Here is a 6,865-nt window from a genome sequence, read left to right as displayed (position 1 = left end):
CACACGATGTGCAAAACTCTGCATTTGAACAGTCAATAGCAAATACTTAAACTAATAACAAAACAGTAGCTGATTCAGAAGCGCCAGATTGTCATAGCAAAGTCAGAATTACCTTCTCTCCTAGGTTCACGAAACGGTCGTCCATAAAATGCATTGCTGTTCTGTTGTAAGTGATCCAAATAAAGTGCTTTTGCTTTCGCACTTAAACACACAGCGTCTCCCTGACATGTTGCTTCAACACTAACTGCTGTTACTGAAACCATGCCTTCTTTCTTTGCGTGCACATTTGGGCCGCATTGTGCTAATATTTCCACATAGTGAGGTAGATATGTGGGGGCGTGTTAGAACGAGCCGTTTTAGGGGGGCGTGGCAGAGTCTTAACTTTGATAAAGAATATCTCTTTGGTTTTGAGACTTTAGTCTTTGCAACTTCAGGGATCTTATCTATGCACAATCAGCTTGTAACACTCCAAAGAGAAAGGAAAACTTGAAATCGCATCATATGACCCCTTTAAAATGACGCAGAGTAAGAATAAACTAAATGATTCAGTAGTACTTTTTTGAATACTAAAAAGCATGGTTTCTTCCCTGACAATTTACATTAATGGATATGGAATTCTAAATTTTTCAGACAGTATACTGAATACTGAAATACTGATATACTGAATTAATTATTTGTTATCACTTTTTTCTTTTTTACATTCGTATAGTGTTAAATAATTTTATTCTAAATTTTATTTTTATAAATATAGAAAGACAGAGGCCTATCATATGTGAATCCCTTTAAGGCCACAGCAGCAAACTGTAAATGAACACATATTTTGGAAAAGCTTGCAGTGTCTGCTGCTGTTTTTGGCTTGGACTATATTTAAAACAATGTAGCTTTTACTGTCCAGGAGAAAGAACATAAGAAGTCAAAGGGCAGTAAAAGGCTTCGATGTGAAACAGAGAGTAGCATGACTTTGTGTGTGACCTCTCTATTCCATTGTGCAGGAAGTTCCAGAAATCTCCTTGGTGATACGAAAACATTCAAACAAAATATCTTTTTGTGGTTTCTTCCGTCAAAAGCAGTTGAAGCTACAACTGATTCTTTTGGCAGGACCCTCAGAATCACTGGCCCTGGGCAAACGTGTCTTGATTCTCCTGGCTTGCATTACGAATTAGAATGCAGGCTCACTCTGTGGCGACAGCGAGAACGGACCATAACAATATTTCAGACCTGATTTTGTAATAGAATATGATCCGTTTGCTCACCCACCTCTCAGAATTAAGGCAGAAGTCCTGATCCTGCCTGGAGGAGAAGCTGAATTTAGCATATTCCCCTGCCCCTTCCTTAATAACTTATTCATGTAAGCTCCTCGCTCAGCCTTAGCATATATTCATCTCATAATCATGGTGATGAGTCGCAGACCCTCACTGGATTTCACTATAGAAACATTCAGCTTAAGGCGTGAAGGTGCTGAGGGTCAGAAAAATGGTCTTGATGGATTAGACTCGCAACTGAATACACAAAAATGGTTGTGTATCAGTGCAGAAGGACCAGTCCAATTACGTGCAATTAAGGCCCAGAATTTCAGCTTCTGTAAGGAGGTCCCTATTGCTCAGCATCAGCATAAAAGTAGATGCAATGTGACTCAACACAAATTCTAACTACTACTTAACAAATCTTTCAAGATTACTCACTACCAAAGGCAGATGTCTTCACATTAAATTAAAATATTCATGTTAAGATTATCAATTTATCATAACTTAAAATGCATCTGTTTTAAGGAATAAGTAGAGGGAACTTATAAGATTTCAATAATCAGATACAGGCAGCAAGGCTCAACAATAAGGATGTGTTTTGTACTTGCTCAGCCAGGCCACAATTTTATATTTCAGTATTCTTTTGAAATCTATTTTAATTTACCCATATAATTTTGAATGTCTAATTTTAAGTGTATAATTGTAAATATATACATAATAGTGTATATAAATGTATAATATTTTACATTATTTAATATTATTATTATTATTTTTTAAATATGATTTATTAATTTTTCAATGTAAGCCTGTTTCTGCCACGAAATAAAAAAGTAAATAAATAAAAAGGTAACTGCGACTTTTGATCTCACAATTTAGACTTTTTTTTCACAGAATTGCGAGATATAAACTCACAATTCTGACTTTTTTCTCAGAATTATGTGATAGAAACTCAGAATTGCGAGTTATAGTCAGAATTGCGAGATATAAACTCACAATTGCGAGATAAAAACTCACAATTCTGACTTTTTTTTCGCGCAATTGTGAGTTTACATCTCGCAATTCTGACTTTATAACACGCAATTGCGAGTTAAAGTCCAATTTTGAGGGGGGGGAAAAGACTGATATGTTCTCAGAATTGCGAGTTTATATCACACAATTCTGAGAAAAAAAGTCAGAATTGCGAGTTCGTATTTCATAAAAAAAGTCGGGATTGTGAGATAAAAAGTCGCAATTACCTTTTTTATTTTTTATTCAGTGGCGGAAACGGGCTTCCATTGAACAGGAACTGATTCTCACTTACATTTATTTATTTGATTTACTGTTTACTCTTTTCATGTAAACATGGTATTTTTTAAGAAAAACATGCAGGGCACGTGTATTGAAGGGTTAAGAACTGGTCAGATGCTAGTTAAGGCTTAGTTGTTACTAGTAAAGGCAAAAACATGTCAGTGTCATCTAGCATCCATGTTTATAAATGTTGAAGCAAACAGTGAAATAGGCTGGTTTATACTGACAATCCCTGTGCATTTTATAATTAGTGTTATTCATTCCTAAATTCAGAATATATGCTGGTAATGGAATACAATGGCACCACATCTGCGCTCATGTGAATGTGAACGGTACAATTATTAGATCAATTTATGTTTCTGATGTTCATTCCTGGTGTATATTTGTGGAAGAGGAAATACTCTTTCAAGTAAACATGTGATATGTATGTGGACTGTGCTTGTGTGCATGAATGTGATATAGTGGCAGAGGGGTCAGTGGTTTGCCTCTGTCTGCTGATCACCAGTGTTAATGCTCAGTGAGCGAGTCTCTGTTGGATCAGGTGGGGGAGGCTGGCACTCTCCGACTTCAAAGATGACAACAGACAGATTGATGGACGCAGACGTACAAACAGAAGGACAGAAGGACACACAATTAGGAACAACATAAAAGAAAATGAAGACAAAGGCAGTAACAATGAACACTGAAAATGAACATATACTGCATGATACACAAGGTGGATTCGTCAGAGAATTCATGAACTACAAAATCTGTGATGCCATGTTATTAAACACCCACAGGAATAATAAATCAGATTATAATTTAGTTTCAAAAAATAATAATAAAACTTGGATTAAATCGGTTTAATCCAATTCGCTTTCAAGAAACTTGGGGTTGATGTTAAGTATCACAAGTAAACTAGATGCAAGTTACCAGAGCCATTACTGAACATTTGGCATGTTAAGTCTCACAAACAAATACTTTCTGTAAAAAAACAAACTACATAAATAAAAATAAATAATAATAAAGTATCAGGAGCACACATCACACAAAAACATAAACAGCATGTCATATACCAAGTATTAGAAAAACCTATATGTGTTAAATAGGATCTGCCCCAAATTAATTAAATTAAATTAATAGCTAAAAAACTGACAAAGAATTTAAAAAAATATGACAAAAAAATAAAATTTTGTAATTTAATCTAATTAAAAAAGACAAATAATAAAACGTTTTAATTGATGTTAATTTATGGTTACTCAAACAACTATTTCTGCATTAAATTAAATTAAATTAAATTAAAAATATAAATTACAAAAATACAAATTAATCCGTGTTAATTTATGATATAACTTAAATACAACCATTTCTAAATTAATTAAATTAAATATTAGTAAAAATTAAATATTATTAAATTAAATTGATTTAAAACCATGTTAACTTATGGTAACTTCAATACAACTATTGTTAGAAACTAAATTGTTCAATCAGGTGGCATCTCTTCCTTATCAAATTAAATGGCAGTTCCAAGCATCGTTGAAATAAAAACTTTAGAAAAATTAAATACTCTGAACAAATGAACTGACAGTAATAGGCAGGTGTACTCATATCTAGTGAATGGTAGGTGTCAGGGAACAGCAGATGTTAACACATTTAAAGATGGAACCATGCAAGGACGTGGTGATGTCACATAAGGACAATATGTCGGACATACCATTTGCGTAACTCCTCATTGGTCACTGATAGAAATTCTGAAAGAATAACCGGAATCATTGTGGAAGGGATTTAGTGGGACTGAGTTTGAGGAGAACATGGGGCGACAGAAAAGAGGCAATGGGAGGAAGCAAAAACCTATCATCTCCAGGGTTTGTCCCGTTTAATTGGTCTGATTCCCTTATATTTTCCTCCCAAACATGTATATCGACATGAGAGAATGATCTCACAAAGCTGATGCTCTGATGTTACTATATATTATATACAAACAATACATGAACTCAATGAGTTAAAACAACATTTGAATGAATATGCACTTGGATTCATGTCAAGGAGATGGAGAAAGAAAATGTGTGAGTGGTTTGTTAGTGAAGGTCTCTGAGTTGGACTGTGTGTAGAAGTGTGTGAGCTGAGAAAAAGTAATGGATTGTGACAGGCGAGAGAAGTAGAAATAGCAGGAAGAGTGCTACTGATCTGTCTTTCTTGTGCTAAAGACCAGGGATCAGGGCAGGGCAGAAGGGCTGTAAAGAGTGTAAATGGAGGGTAGTTTGTAGATCATTGCTCTCAACAACATTAGCACTTGTATTACTCCCCACAGTAGTCAAAACACATTCTGTATTTAATTAAATTAAACATTTCAAAGGCCCCGTTCATTTGCATTTGCACCATCTGAACAATTACACTGGAACATTATTACTCTTATTTATATGTCAGGATGGTAATAATGTTCTGCACAATTACTGTATGAACGAACCTCTCTGGCTCACCTGGGGACTCCTGGTGGGGCGCGGTTGGGACGAGAGGGGACCTGGGGCCCGGGGCCGCTGAAGGGGTCAGGAGAGGCTCCAGGTCTGGATGGCACAGGAGGTGCTCCAGCGGTAGGGGGTCCTGGGGCGGTGCGCCCACCTAGACGAGGGGGCCCAGGTGGGGCCCGACGCTGGGGAGTGGGACTAGACATTGGAGATCTGATGAGAAAATAAAAAGATTATTATGTTAGCTTGAGAAAGAAAACTATCTATCTATCTATCTATCTATCTATCTATCTATCTTTTGTCCTGTATATCATCTTTCTTTCTTTATCTGTCTGTTCGTCTGCCTATCTGCCTGCCTGTCTGTTAATGATGCTAATGATGCCTAGTAACATGTTACTTTCATGCTAAAATGGCTTCAATGTTAAAACTACTTTAAACCTTAAAACTTGAACAGGCTTATTATTACAATACAATACCAAACACATATTAAAGACCTCATGAAATCAGAATTGTTTTTTTTTTTAGCAAAGTACAAATAATGGTTTAACTTGGCTAGGATAAAGTAAAGGCTATTGGCTATTTAAAAAGGATCTTTAATATATTCCACCTCAATTTCTTGTTTCAGCGTGAAATACTGAACAAATGAAAGGCAATATCATTCAAATTCTTAATTTAAAAATGCAAGTGTACACTGAAACTCAGATCAAAAACAAAGTTGATTTATTAAAAAAGATGACACAATACCTGCGCCCTGAAGGTCCTCCTTGTACCTGCAGCCAGGAGTCATCCACCGGCGGGGGCATGGCAGTGGAGACGGTGGTGGTGCTGATGTCCCCGATGATGTTGAGGGCCTCTTTCAGAGCGTGGTACATGCGCAGCATCTCTTCCCTGTGATGAGCCTGTTCTGCTGACTCCTCCATCAGAGAGTTCTGGTCTCCACATGAGTACAAGTTAGCCAGCAACTCAGCATGGATGAATTCCTTAGCCTATGTGAAGAGGAAGCAAGGAAGAAGACTAAGAAAAAAGTACCTTGTCAGCTGTATTTGCCTGGAACTGCAGGTCTATGAAACATCCCGTAAGAAACCAGTAAGACCCTATCTTATTTGATTCTTATTTGATATCAAAACGTCATGGTAAACACAGCTTACGTTGCTGATCATTAGATGCATGGTGGTCTTGGGCATGAGATCCCGCACAGTCTTGTTGACGATGGCCATGTAGGAATCCACAAGGTTCCTGATGGTCTCCACCTGCCTCTCAAGCTGAGGATCCATGGAGTGCATGAAGCCATCTGAGCCGTTCTCCTCACTAGCGTCACTCTGCTGAGGACCAGCAACACATATTGATATTTACATATTACTGGCACTAATAAAATTAGGGACACGATGAGGAACAAAAAGTGGAATAATGAAGCAAATAAATTAAATCCTATCATGAGTAATCCAACCACTAGATCACAGTTAATTTGAAAATTAGTTTCCAGGCATTGATCTCCGTCCTCAACCAGTCAATGGCGGGGTTTACACCATCATTTCAAAGCATTGTTAAATACAACACATACTGATATTCAGAGAGGAATATGTTTGCAAATGTCAAATGTTTGAAGGTGTAATGTGGGGTTTGGGTTTTGTTTTTGTTTCATGTTGATGTCCATGTCTTTTATTTTGTAATTGTTTCCTGATGTTAGTGTCATGCTTCCCGTGCCTCATGTCTCTCTGCCTTGTGTATGTGTCATGTTCTGATTGGTTGTTTTAGTCATGTGTCTTGTTTCCCATTGGTTTGTTCTTGTCATGTGACCCTCTTGTCTGCTATAAGTTGCCCTCATGTTGCCATTGTCTCTCGTCGTGTATTGAAGTTGTAACCCGCTGTCGGTGAGTCTAGTCTGTTTGT

The 6,865-nt window shown here is 36.9% G+C and overlaps 1 pseudogene; it reads right to left on the bottom strand.

Annotated features, from left to right (window-relative positions):
• Positions 1–4,009: 4,009 nt before the first annotated feature.
• The window catches only part of LOC107731006 (dynamin-1-like), a 25,669-nt pseudogene continuing 22,813 nt past the window's right edge, over positions 4,010–6,865 (bottom strand).

This window comes from Sinocyclocheilus rhinocerous, unplaced genomic scaffold (genome assembly GCF_001515625.1).
Source record: "Sinocyclocheilus rhinocerous isolate Xijiao unplaced genomic scaffold, SAMN03320098_v1.1 scaffold157, whole genome shotgun sequence".
In the NCBI taxonomy this organism is placed as follows: Eukaryota; Metazoa; Chordata; class Actinopteri; order Cypriniformes; family Cyprinidae; genus Sinocyclocheilus; species Sinocyclocheilus rhinocerous.
The sequence above is the reverse complement of the archived record's forward strand: the minus strand, read 5'-3'. Positions and strand labels throughout refer to the sequence as shown.